This window comes from Rattus norvegicus, chromosome 1 (assembly GCF_036323735.1).
Source record: "Rattus norvegicus strain BN/NHsdMcwi chromosome 1, GRCr8, whole genome shotgun sequence".
NCBI lineage: Eukaryota > Metazoa > Chordata > Mammalia > Rodentia > Muridae > Rattus > Rattus norvegicus.
The window spans coordinates 219,775,335-219,790,604 of NC_086019.1; positions in this window are offsets into that span (position 1 = coordinate 219,775,335).

The window sequence follows — 15,270 nt, forward strand, 5'->3', positions numbered from 1 at the left end:
GTAGCATTCTGCAGCAGTCCAATCTGGTCCTGGGCTTTTTTTTCTTCTTTCTTTTCCTTTTCCTTTCTTTTTTTTCTTGGGGGACTTTTAATGATTGCATTTATTTATTTCTTTGGGGTTATGGGACTGTGTAGATGATTTACCTGATACAGATTTTATTTGGTGATAGGAATGTGTGTAGAAAATTGTCCATTTCCTCCAGATTTTCCAGTTTTGTTGAATGTAGCCTACTGTAGTAGGAACTGATAATATTTTGAATTTCCTCAGTTTCTGTTGTTCTGTCTCCTGTTTCATTTCTGAGCATTTTATTTTGGAAACCGTTACTGTGCCCTCTATTTAGTCTGGCTAAGACTTTTCATTCTTGTTGATTTCTCAAAGAACCAGTTCCTCGTTTTTTTTTTTTTTTGATTCTTTGTATACATTTTGTTTCTACTTGATTGATTTTCGCCCTGGACTTGATTATTTTCTGATGTTTGCTCTTCGAGGTTGTATTTGCTTCTTTTTCTTTTAGAGTTTTCAGGTGTCGTATCAAGCTGCTAGTGTTTGCTTTCCCTACATTTTGTTTGTTTCATTTTGTTTTGTTTTGTTTTTGGAGGCACTCAGAGCTATGGATTTTCCTCTTAGCTCTGCTTTCATCATATCTCATAGGTTTGTATATGCTGTGCCTTCATTTTCACTAAATTCTAAAAAGTCTTTAATTTCTGTCTTATTTCTTTCTTAACCAAGTTACCTTGGAGGAGATCATTGTTCAGTTTCCATTTATATGTGTGCTTTCTGTTTTTGTTGCTCTTAAAGAACAGCCTTAGTCCATGGTGACCTGATAGAATGCATAGAATATTTCAGTGTTCTTGTATCTGTTGAGGGCTGTTTTGTGAACAATTAATGGTCAGTTTTGGAGAAGGCACCATGAGGTACTAAGAAGGAGATATATTGTTTTGTTTTAGGATGAAATGTTTATAGATATCTGATAGATCCATTTGGTTCACAATTTCCTTTATTTTCACTGTGTCCCTATTTTGTGTCTATTTAGTGTCTACTATTATTGTGTGAAGTACAATGTGTGCTTTGAGCATGAGTAAGGTTTCTTTTATGTATGTAGGTGTCTTTGTTTTTGGAGCATAGATATTTAGGATTGAGAGTTCATCTAGGTGGAATTTTCCTTTGATGAATATGAAGTGTCCTTCCTTATCTTTTTTGATGACTTTTGGTTGAAAATCGATTTTATTGGATATTAGAATGGCTATTCCAGCTTGCTTCTTCAGATCATTTGCTTGGAAAGTTGTTTTCCAGCCTTTCACTCTGAGGTAGTGTCTGTCTTTGTCTCTGTGGTGTGTTTCCTTTAGGCAGCAGAATGCAGTGTCCTCATTTCATATCCAGTTTGTTAATCTGTGTCTTCTTATTGGGGAATTGAGTCCATTGATTTTGAGAGATATTAAGGAATAGTGATTGTTGCCTCCTTTTATATTCATATTTCGATGTGAGATTATGTTTGTGTGCCTTTCTTGTCTTTGTTTTGTTACAGGACAATTAGTTTCTTGTTTTTTCTAGGGTGTAGATTGCCTCCTTATGTTGGGCTTTACCATTTATTATCCTTTGTAGGGCTGGATTTGTAGAAAGTATTGTGTAAGTTTGGTTTTGTCATGAAATATCTTGGTTTCACCATCTATGTTAATTGAGAGTTTTGCTGGATACTGTAACCTGGCCTGGCATTTGTGTTCTCTTAGGGTCTTTATGATATCTGATTACCATTCCTGCTACCAATCTTTAGCAAGCTCCACTGCTTCTTGCTTGTGAAAATATCAGGATGCCAATTTTAACACACATAACAAATTTTAGCATTGGATCCAACTAACAATGAAGAATTTGTGTATAAATCTCTCCCATTTGTCTCATTCTCTGTCTCTGTCTTTCTGTGTGTCTGTGTGTCTGTGTGTCTGTGTGTCAGTGTGTTGAGTAGTACTATTCTTTAATGTAAATCAAAAATATAATTCTTAAACCTTAGAAACTTTGCAAAGGATCCAGATTTAAAAGCTTCATCTAGTCCCTAACACTAAGCATGGGATTAAACTAGCTTTAAAATGTACTTTGGAGTTTATTAATTCATAACTCAATTCATCTCTTTCAACTTCATACGGTTTCATTCCACATTTTTCATTTTTATCTATTTTAATTTCCCTGCAAAGAAAAGATATGTCTAACATAAAGACATAACAAATAAGTTTGCTTATATTTTTTTTTTGTATTTAGTAAGAACCAGGACCATGATTTATAAAAGAAACTACTGAAGTCTCCATGATTAATATAGTATTCATAGACCACTCTCACATCAGTGTTTATAAAAAACAATTTTGAATGTCACATTTGGTTTACATGTAATTCATATCAGATACAGGGAATCTATGTCTTTGTATGAGTTTCTTTTTTCAATTCAGTGCATACATCAAGTAGAAGCAAATCATTTTTAGGGAATTCAAAGAACATTCAATGTTGAAAAATATTGAAGTCATAAAATCCACTATACAATATTGCCAAAATTCACCTATAGAAGTTCTTTAATGCAAAGAAACTTGGCAGAAAGAACACATGAGTGGGGCAAATTTCTAATGAACATGAAGTCTGTGGAATTCTTTGTGCTGAGAAGAATAACTTAATTCCTCTTCATAGGTAAAGTAAATGTGCTGTAATCCTTTCTTATGCAACTTACATGCCATTTTTGTAAAAAACAGAGCGTACTTAGCTATATTATAAAGAAGCAATAATAAAAATCAATTTGTAGTGATGTCGAGCATCATACATTATGCAAATGTTGAAAACATTTTTTAAAACATTTTAATGAATCTCACTCTTTGGAACAATTAATATACACTGATAATAGACAAGGGCATCCTGTGTGTCTTCTATGTGGAATTCTCTTTGATTCACAGCAAATATTCAGGTGAGTAGAGAATTTTTGTACTTACAGTGGAAATCACTCACACGGTTAATGATATTCACTGAGCCATGCCCTGAAGTATGTTGTTCAAAACCATGTTAACAGAGTCAAATAGGGATTTAGAGGCCAGTGTAAGGATATCTGGAGAATTATACAGACTGGGAAAGCTCTGGAGTTTTTCATCATGAGAATACTTGAAGACTTGCCATCCAGTTTTCGTAGGGAAGAAGCAATTCATTTACCTGCAGGGACCTAAAGCATTATTACATTTTATAAAATTAAAGTGTTTTACTGATACCTGAAATCATGCAAATTGGTGATAAATAATGTTTTTTCAGTTTTTTATAATTTTATTAAATTTAATCCTTGAAAATTGGCACATTATGCCTTTATTAATCTAACTCCTCCATTCTAGCTTGTTTCCCCTCCTTCTCACTTTCACTCTTGACTTTGGGGACTCATGGTATTTAAAGAGGACTATGCATATGGCTTGAGTTTTGCAACTACCTCTTAATACAGTGATACTATCACATACAGAATTGAAAAATCTGATTGTTTCTCACTTACATTACAGTAGTGGAAACAGCTCAGGGATATTTAGAGCTCCATGAGCCCTATCTCTACCTGTAAGTGACTTTGACCTAGTTCAGTATAAGGAAGTCGAGGAATCATAAGCTATTGTAAGGTAATAATTGTGATGGTTGTTTCATACTGTGAAGGCATCATTTTGTAGCCCTTCTTAATATTTTCTGGCACTCATTCATTTTATATTTAATCCTCTGTGATCGTCTCTCAACTATTGAGTGGGTAGCCAAAATTGCCTCTGGAGCAGAAACATTAATATCACTTAATCTCAGCACCTTGAACAGTCACGAGATGGGTGTCTGTAGGCATCACTATTCACAGGGAGGTAGAAACTGCTCTGAATATGGCTGAAAGTAGTATTTTTCTATGGTCAAGGCTGAAGTGTCCTGTGTTTTTAATGTTTGTTTTAGTTACTGCCTTTTGTTTTATTTATTTATTTTTGATGATGTAAACATAAATAATTAGAAGTACCATGTCCATTTAGATGAATAGCAGTAGTAGGTGTGTCCACTTATGTTTTATTCCTTTTACTAAAAACAGACTTAAATTCCCTCTTAAATACTAGACCACCAATCAAGAGGATTATTACCTACACACATAACAGTCAATCTCCTTGTGCACTGATGATTCTGTATTACTTTAGAGGTTAGTATTTTAGTTCACATGGTTCATAGATGGAGAAGACAATCGAAAACTTTTTTCTCTTACTGCACTTGTGCCACCTTCTGGAACTATAAAAGCTCCCATCCTAACCAATTTCTTTATATTGTGCAACAATTTAAAAATATTTATTTATTTATATATTTATGTCTTCTTTCTTTCTTAATTTTTTATTTATTTACATTCCAAATGTTTTGAAATGTACATGAACCCTTCCTGGTCTCCCCTCTATGAGTTATTCATACATTCCTCCTCCTTCTGAGAGGGAGGTCCTCCACGTAGCCACCCAATTCCACCTTACTCTTCTGGCATGCCCCTTGCATGGGACATCAAATTTCTATAAGATTGAACGTATCCTTTCCCACTGAGGCCAGATAATTCCATCCTCTGCTACATGTGTTGTATGGGCCAAGAATTAGCCCATGATGCTCTTTGGTTGATGGCTTAGTCTCTGAGAGTTTTAAGGGCTCAAGGCTCATTGATAATCTTGTCTTAGTATGGGGTTTCAATTCACATTCTGCTCCTTTAACTCTTCCACTAACTCTTTCATATGGACCCCTTACCACAGTCTCATGGTTGGCTTTAATTGTCTGCATCTGTCTCAGTCAGCTCCTGATAGAGCCTCTCAGAGGACTGCCGTGATAGGCTCCTGTCTGCAGTCTCATCACAGGATCAGTAATAGTATAGGTGTTTTGTGCCTGTATATGGAATGGATACTAAGTTGTGCTGGTCTCTAAGTGGCCTTTTCTTCAGTCTTTGCTCCATTTTTGTATCTGCAAATCCTTAAACAGGAACAATTCTGGGTCAAAAATTTTGAAGGCCTCAAATTGTAGTTATGTCTGTCTATTGGAGGTGGTCACTCTCCATAGCATTTATCTCCTTGCTGTTGGGCATTTCCATTGGGTCCTAGGTTCATCTCACTTCTCTGGTGTATGCGACCTTCTAAATGTTCCTCTTGCCCCCACTCCCACTGCTGCATATTTCTATTCATTCTCATGGTACTCTGGGCTTCCATCCTTTCTACCCCTATACCTGACTCTCCCCTCTTCTCCTCCCCTTCTCTCTGCAACACAGATTCTTTCTCTCTCTGCTTCCCATGATTATTTCGTTTCTAATTCTCAGTGGGACTGAAGTATCCACATTTCAACTTTACTTATTTTTAAGCTTCATATGGTTTGTGAGGTCTATCATGCATATTGTGAACTTTTCGGCTAATATTCAGTTATCAGTCAGTACAGACAATGCATTTTCTTCCTCACTTGGAAACTGTGTGAAAATTTACTTATTAATATGGTGTTAAATTATTTTAGAAATGCTAGAACTTCTTTCACTTACATCCCAGTGAATCTTGTCTTTCTACAATATTCATTTGTGTTATAACAGCTTTCAAAACAATGACCATAAACAACGATATGTTCTATCTGATCAAACTACAAGGGTTAATGGTTTTTATTCCTTTGTATTGCTTAATTATTTGTTTTATGAAAACCTGAAAATTCAGGAGTGTGTGTGATAGTTAATCATTCCACATATTCCTTTGTTCTTTCTATCTTATATCTACTTTGTGCTTCCACTTAGCCATTTCAACATCCACCTACTTGTTTCTGTCATGTACCCTTTTTGTATTATTGATGATAAGAACATAAATTGAGCAGGCATTAACATGAGAGACTTCACATCATAATTTTGTGAGTGACATATAGGACTTTTCAATCATAACTCTGAAACTAGAATGCAATTAAAACTTGTATTTATTTAACTGCATTAGAATACAATTAAGTAATTAAAAGAGATTACATGAATTCAGAGAAGTAGAGTTTGTTTTTGAGAAATGAAAGCAACTCAGTGGAAATCAACTAATGAGGTTTTCGGTTGTATAACTTATTATCAAAAACATGTACTATATCTAATTCCACCAATGAAACTTACTAATTATTCTCTTTTAAGAGACAATCCAGTTCACAAAAACTCATTACAGAGCATCAATGCCCAGGATACTGCAGATATTTGCTTCTGATTTCCTTAGATATAATACATACTATTGAATAGAATAAAATCACACCACCCTCACAGACATTCATACATAAATCTGAATTAACTGTAATAGGGTTGGTGCTTGGTGTTTGCATATGGGATGGATACCAAGTTCTGCTGGTCTCTTGGTGGCCTTTTCTTCAGTCTATGCCCCATTTTTGTTTCTGCATTTCTTTAGACAAGAGCAGTTCTGGGTCAAAAATTTTGAAAGTCTCAAATTGTGGGCATGATTTTCCATTGGACATGGTCACTCTCTTTAGATTCTATCACTTTGAGGCTGAACATTTTCATTGAGTCCTGAAACCATCTCATATCCTTGATGTATTTGACTTATAGGATTTTCCTCCTGCTCCCACTCCCCACTATTGCATATTTCTATTCATTCTCATGATACTCTGGGCTTGGCTTCTGATTTACCCTATACCTGGTCATGTGCCCTTTTTTCTTCACGCTCCACTCACACCCATTTTCTTCCATCACTCTGCCTTCAATGGTTATTTTGTTTCTCATTCTAAATGGGACTGAAGTATGCACACTTGGGCCTTCTTACTTTTTAAGCTTCATATTGTCTGTGAGTTGTATCATGCGTATTGTGAACTTCTTGGCTAACATCTACTTATCAGTGAGTACATACCATGTATGTACTTTCTGACTTGGAAGCTGTGTGAAGATTTACTTATAAATGTTTTAAATGATTTCAGAAACACAAGACCTTCTTTCACTTACATCCAAGAAAATATCTTTCTACAATATTCACTTGTCTTATAACAGCTTTTCAAAACAATGACAATAAATAATGAATGGTATGCTCTATGTGATCAGACTACAGAGGTTAAATTGTTCTTATTCCTTTATATTGTTCAATTATTTGTTTTATGAAAACCTGAACAATTCAATAGCATATGAGATTTCCATTTAGTCATTCCATATATTCTTTTGTGCTTTCTATCTTACATCTGCTTAGTGCCTCCACTTAGCCACTTCAACATCCATTCATTTCTGTCATATAAAATCTCTGTATTTCTGGTGATAAGGACATAAAATAAGCAGGGACTCACACAAGAGACTTCATATCATAAATTTCTGAGTGACATATATGACCAGTCCCACAACTTTCTGTACAGAATCCCATGGGGTAGAGAGCTGGTTTCTCAGAAGCACAGACAATCCTGAGAGCTCAGAGGAGACAATTCTGCTCACATACCTGGCCCAAGAGAAACATGCTTAGTGCACTCTGTGCCCTCTGGGAACAGGAATATAGGAGCAATCGGGGTCAGGAATCTTCTGGTTCCTACCTGCACCAAGGGTTGAAAGTCAGGCACCAGGAAAGCTGTCACACCTGAGAGCAGCAACTCTTCTGCTCCAAGTGACCAGCCTGGAGGCCTATGGTCACACAAACCTAAGAGCAGTCAAGAACAGGACACTTCTGGTTTCTGCCTATGCCTGGAGCTGACCCTGCTGTGTACTCAGATCCAGCTGAAAGAAAAGAGGTCTACAGGAGTGTTAACATATAGGCTTGCAGGAGGGCCAAGCCACTATTAGAGACATCAAGAGAAACTAACACCAGAGACAACCAGATGGTGAGAGGCAAGCACAGGAAACTAAGGAATAAAAAGCAGGACTACATGGCATCGTCATCACCCATTTCTCCCAACAAAGCAAATACTGCCTATACAAGTGCACTGGAAAAGCAAGATATGGATTCAAAATCATATCTCATAATGATGATAGAGGACATTAAGAAAGACAAAAATAACCCCCTTAAAGAAATATAGGATAAAACACGTAAACAGTTAGAAGACCTTAAAGATGAAAAAGAAAAGTCCCTTAAAGAGCTACTGGAAAATACAACCAAACAGGTAAAGAAATTGATCAAAACCATCCAGGATTTAAAATGAAAATAGAAGCAATAATGAAATTATGAAGTGAGATAACATTGGAGATGGAAATCCTAGGAAAGAGATCAGGAACCATAGTAGAAGGCATCACCAACAGAATACAAGACAGAAGAAAGAACTCAGTAAAGAAGATGCCAAAGAAAATATTAACACAAACATCAAAGATATTATAAAATGCAAAATGCTCCTAACCCAAAATATCCAGGAAATCCAGGTCACAATAGGAAGATAAATCCTAAGAATAATATGTGTAAAAGAGTACAGACTCCCAAATTAAAGGGCCAGTAAATATTTTCATCAACATTATCAAAGAAAACTTCCCTATCCTAAAGAAAGAGATGCCTATAAACATACAAGAAGTCAACAGAACTCCAAGTAAATTGGACTAGAAGAAATTTCTCCCATCACATAATAGTCAAAACACCAAATGTACAAGAAAGAATATTAAAATCTGTAATGGGAAATGGTCAAGTAGCATATGAAGGCAGACCTATAAGAATTATACCAGACTTCTCACCAGAGACTATGAAAGCTAGAAGATCCTGGGTAGATGTCATACAGACTATAAGAGAGCACAAATACAAGTCCAGGCTACTCTATCCAACAAAACTCTCAATTAACACAGATGGAGAAACCAAGATATTACATGACAAAACCAAATTTACACAGTATCTTTCCACAAATACAGCCCTACATAAAATGGTAGATGGAAAACTCCAACAAAAGGAGTAAAACTATACCTTAGAAAAATCAAGAAAGAAACCTTGCATGGAACTCAAAAGAAGAAAGCCAAAAGCCCATAATTCCATATCTGCCAATAAAAATACAGTAAAATAACAGTAATTATTCTTTGCTATCTCTTACAATCTGTGGACTCAATTGCCTAATAAAAAATATAGACTAACAAAGTGGACATGTAAAGGGAACCAAGCATTTTGCTGTATATAGACAACACACCTCAGTGACAAAGACAAATACTACCCCAGAGTAAAAGCCTGAAAAAAACAATTGTCCAAGCTAATGGTCCAAATAAACAATCTGGAGTAGCTATTCTAATGTTGAATAAAATTGACATTCAACTAAAAGTTATCAAAAAAGATTTGGAAGGACACTTCATTTTCATCAAAGTAAAAATCCACCAAGATGATCTCTCAATGCTGCATATCTAAGCTCCAAATGCATGGGTAACTACATTCATAAAAGAAACCTTAGTAAAGCTGAAAGCACACATTGTACTTCACACAATAACTATTGAGATTTCAACAACCCAGCCTTATCAATGAACAGATCATGGAAACATTAATTAAAGGGCAACATAGAGAAACTGACAGAAGTTATGAACCAAATGGATTTAACAGATATCCATAGAACATTTTATCCTAAAAGAAAAGAATATACCTTCTTCTCAGCAGGTCATGATTCCTTCTCTAAAATTGGCCATATAATCAGTCATAAAACAGGCCTCAACAGATACAAGAAGATTGAAATAATCCCATGCAGTCTATCAGATAATCATGGACTAAGACTGGTCTTCAGTAACAATAAAAATGACAGAATGCTCACATACACATGGAAGTTGAACAATGCTCTACTGAAGGATAACTTTTTCAAGGAATAAATAAAGAAATCAAAGACGTTTTAGAATTTAATGAAAATGAAGTCACAACATACCCAAACTTATGGGACACAATGGAAGTGTGCTAAGAGAAAAACTCATAGCTCTGAATGTCTCCAAAAGAAACTGGAGAGAGTACACATTAGTGGCTTGACAGCACACCTAAAAGCTCTAGAGTGAAAAGAAACAAATACAATCAAGAGGAGTAGAAGGCAGGAAATAATCACTCAGGGATGAAACCAATGAAGTACTAACAAAGACAACTACACAAAGAATCAACAATACCAGTAGCTGGTTCTTTAATAAAATAAAAAGAGAGAAAATCCCTTAGCCATACTAACAAGAGGACAAAAAACTATACAAAATAATAAAATCAGAAATGAAAAGGAAGACATAACAACAGAATCTAAGGAAATTCCAAAAATCCTCACATCCTAATACAAAAGCCTTTATTAAAAATAAAACAAAAAATCTGGATGAAATGGATAATTTTCTAACTAGATACCAGATATCAAAGTTAAATCAGGATCAGATAAACCATCTAAACAGATTCATAACTTGTAAAGAAATAGAAACAGTTATTAAAATCTCCAAATTGAGAGGACCCAGGACGATTTGTGTTTAGTGGAGAACTCTATTAGACCTTCCTTAAATATGTAATACCAATGCTGTCCAAATTATTCTACAACATAGAATCAGAAGGAAAAATACTCAATTCCTTCTAGAACCTACAATTGCACTTATACCTAAACTACACTAAGACACTACAAAGAAAGAGAAATTCAGACCAATCCTTCTTCTGGGTATCAGTGCAAAAATGCTCAATAAAACCCAAGAACACATCAAACCAATCACCTATCATGATCAAGTTGGGTTAATCCTTGGGATGCAGAGATTGTTCAATACACAGAAATCTGTCAATGTAATCGAATATATAAACAAACTTAAATGGAAAAAACACATGATCATCTTATTAGATGCTGAGAAAGCATTTGAAAAAATCCAACATCCCTTCATGTTAAAAGTCTTGGAAAGATCACAAATTCAAGGCCCATAAAAATAGTAAGAGCAATATACCATAAACCATTAGCCAATATCAAACTTAATGGAGAGAAACTTGAATAAATCCCCCTAAAATCAGGGAATACAAAAAGCTGCCCACTCTATTCTTACTTATTAAATATAGTATTGTAAGTCCTAGCCAGAGCAACCAGACAACAAAAGGAGGCCAAATGGGTAAAAAATTGGAAGGGAAGAAGTCAAAATATCACTATTTGCAGATGCTATGATAGTATAATTAAGTGACCCCAAAAGTTCTACAACAGAACTTCTAAGCCTGGTAAAGAACTTCAGCAAAGTGCCTGGGTAAAACATTACTCAAACAGATCATTACCCTTTATTTTCTCAAAGAATGAACAGGCTGAGAAAGAAATGAGGGAAATGACACCCTTCTCAATAGTCATAAATAACATAAAGTACCTCAGCATGACTCTAAGCAAGCAAGTGAAAGATCTATACGACGTGAATTTCAAGTCTCTGAAGAGAGAAATTGAAGATCTCAGAATATAGAAAGATCTCCCATGGTCATGGATTGGCAGAATCAATGTAGTAAAAATGGCCATTTGCTAAAAAAGCAATCTACAGATTCAATAAAATACCAATCAAAATTCTAACCCAATTTTTCATAGAGTTAGAAAGAGCAATTTACAAATTCATTTGGAATAACAAAATCCCATGATAGGGAAAACTTTCTACAACAATAAAAGAGATTCTGAGGGAATCACCATCCACGAACTCAGCTGTATTACAGAATAATAGTAATAAAATTTGTATGGTATTGATACAGAGGCAGGCAGGTAGATCAATGGAGTAGAATTGGAAACCCAGAAATGAACCCACACACCTAAGGTCACTTCATATTTGACAAAGAATATAAAACTCCAGTGGGAAAAAAAGATAGCAGTTTCAACAAATGTTGCTGGTTCAACTGGAGATCAGCATGTAGAAGAATGCAAATCATTCCATTTTTATTACCCTGTACAAAGATTCAGGCCAAGTGGATCAAGGATCTCCACACAAAACAAAATATACTCAAAATAATAGAAGAAAAAAATGGGGAAGAGCTTTGAACACATGTGCAGTGGGAAAAAATTTCCAAATAAAACATCCATGGCTTATGCTATAAGCTCAAGAATCAACAAATTGGACTTCATTAAACTGAAATGCTTTTGTAAGGCAAAGGATACTGTCATTAGGACCAAATGGCAGGCACCAGATTGGGAAAAGATCTTTACCAGTTTTATATAAAGCTAATATCCAACATATACAATGAAATCAAGAAGTTTGACTCCATAGAGCCAAATAACCCTATTAAATATGGGGTACGAAGCTGAACAAAAATTCTCAACTGAGGAATAGCAAATGGCTGAGAAATACCTAAAGAAATATTCAACATCCTTAGTCATCAGGGAAATGCAAATCTAAACAACTCTGAGCCTCACACCACTCAGAATGGATAAGATCAAAACTCGGGTGACAATAGATCCTGGCAAGTATGTGGAGAAAGAGGAACATTCCTTCAATTTTGGTAGGATCAAGGTGGTACAATCACTCTGGAATCAGTCTGGAGGTTCCTCAGAAAATTGGAGGTTTTACTACCTGAGGACTCAGCCATACACCTGCTGGGCATATACCCAAATGATTCTGCAACACACATCAAAGACACATGCTCCACTATATTCATAGCTGTCTTATTCATAATTGTAGAATCTGGGAAGAATTCTGCCAGATGCCCTTAAATATAGGAATGGATACAGAAAATGTTGTACATCTGCACAATGTAGTACTACTCAGCTATCAAAACCAATGAATTCATAAGATTCATAGACAAATGAATGGAACCAGAAAATATTTTTCTGAATGGGGTAACACAATCACAAAAACCACACATGGTATGCATTCAATGATAAGTGGATATTAGCCCAAAAGCTCAAAATACCCAAAATATACTCCAAAGACCATGTGAATCTCATGAAGTTTGAACAAAGTTCTGATGCTTGAGTTTGTCTTAAAAGGGGGAATAAAAATATTCATGGAAGGGGATATGAAGACTTTGCAGCAGGGACTGAAAAAACGGCCATTCAGAGCCTGCCTACCTGGGGATCCAGCATATATATATATATATATATATATATATATATATATATATATATATGTGTGTGTGTGTGTGTGTGTGTGTGTGTGTATACATATATATACATACGTATATACATATACATATATATACATACGTATATACATATACATATATATGTGTGTGTATATATATATATATATATATATATATATATATATATATATATATCCCAAAGAAGAACATGCTGACAGGAGCCTGATATAGCTGTCTCTTGAGAGTCTCAGCCAGAGCATGACAAACACAGAGGTGAATGCTAGCAGCAAACCATTAAACTGAGAATGGGGTTCTAACTGGAGGAGTTAGAAAAGGCTTTAAAGGAGATGAAGGGCTTCATCCCTACAAGATCAACAATACCAACCAACTAGAGTTCCCAGGGATTAAACCACTACACAAAGAGTACACATGGACAGACCCATGGCTGCAGCTGCATATGTAGGAGAGGATGGCCTGGCTGAGCACTAATGGAAGGACAAGCCCTTGATCATGCCAAGGATGGACCCCCAGGTAGGGGATGGTTAGGGCAGGTAGGTGGGAACTGGGTGTGTTTGGGGCGAAGGAACACCCTTATAGAAGTAGAGGAATGGGCAGTAGATATCAGGCTTATGGATGGTAAACTGGGAAATAGAATAATATTTAAAATATAAATATAAAATACCCAATAAAATAATAAATTTAAAAAAACCCCAACAACCTGATCCACATATAATTCTACCAAGTAAACTTATTAACTGTTCTCTTTAAGGAGACAATCCAGAGCTCAACTCTAGAGTATCAATGCCCAAGATATTGAAAACTTTTGATTCTGATTTCCCTAGATATAGTATATACTATGAAGTAGAATAAAATCACATCAAACCACAAGCATACATACATAAAACTTAATTAAGTCTATACTTAGGATTAGTCTACACTATAGAAATATAGTAAATAAAAAAATATTATAGGCAAACATCTTTGTCTGTAAAAGACATTCCCATGAGATACAAACAAATTTCACAAATTTCTGTATAGACCTTGCATTCTAATATGTAGAAATACAAGCTGATATAATGTTATAAGCATAATAATTATAATCTAAACAATCAATATGTATTATTAGAAAATGCAAAGCTAACAAGTCATTTAATTCAAAGCTTTCTCTTTGTAAAAATATGTGAATAGGAAATAGGAAAAGGTTGTTAGATGGAGAGAATATGAGAGAAGAAACTTAAAATTTGAAAGAGAAATGAGATATTCCTGAAAACATTTGAAGTGAGAAAGGAAAGGAGAATTATATAATTGTAATATCAAGAATTCATTTTATAATTTAATATAAGAAATTTATGTTTAAAATGTCAGACTATACATAGGTTTTTGTATCCATATCTCATACCATTCCTAGCACATCATTTACCCTGATTTATTGAGGGATTATTCATCTGAAATTTTAGATGGATTTTAAAGCCAAAGGATAAACAATAAACTTTCTATTTTAATAGATATAATCATAGGAAATAAAATATAATCCAATTACCATACTTGTGTGTGCATGAATGTAAGAAATGAGAATGTTGCACAATTATTTTCTTAGTTTATAGTCCACAAATGGTAACCACAAAGAATGGCCTCCAAAAAGGAGTGATAAGTTTCCTCTCAGAAATTGTAGGCCCTTCTTTGAATCACAATATGTAGCTTTGAACTCTAGTTCAGATAATGTCTAGAGAAAATATTTAACAGAACTTCTGAAAAATGAATTTTAAAAAAGCAATTTAATAGTAACATTATTAAATACCAATATCTGTAACAGACTTTTAGGGCAAGCTTTAGAACTGCCTGTCACTTTCTGGTAATCACATTCTGTATATACAATAAGAATTTATTTAGAAGTGCTTAGCTTCAGTGCATAAGAGGCACATTGAAAATCTAAACATTCATTCAAAGAAATCATGTAATTATATGACTTCTTTATGCCCATGCAGGTAACTCTTACTACAAAAGTAATAAGTGACTGTTGCTTGTCCTATGTTAGAAAAAAAATCCTCAATCCTTTATTGACTAATCAAGGCAAAAGTGAAAAGATGTAATTAATACACCAGACAAGAGTCCAAAATGTGTCAGCATAAAAAAACTTATGTGGAGATTTTTTTTATTATCTGTCAATTATCATGAAATATATAGATACATTATGACTGACTTTGAAACATTATCTACATTTTACTGATAGTAAGATTATCCTTAAAGGGTTATGAATTAAAGGAGTACATAAATATATATCATAGGAATATTGTCGATGACAAAAAAATCCTTATAAGCTCCCAATTCAATATTTTTCTTTCTTCTATATCTCTATACCTTATAGTTACAGAAATAC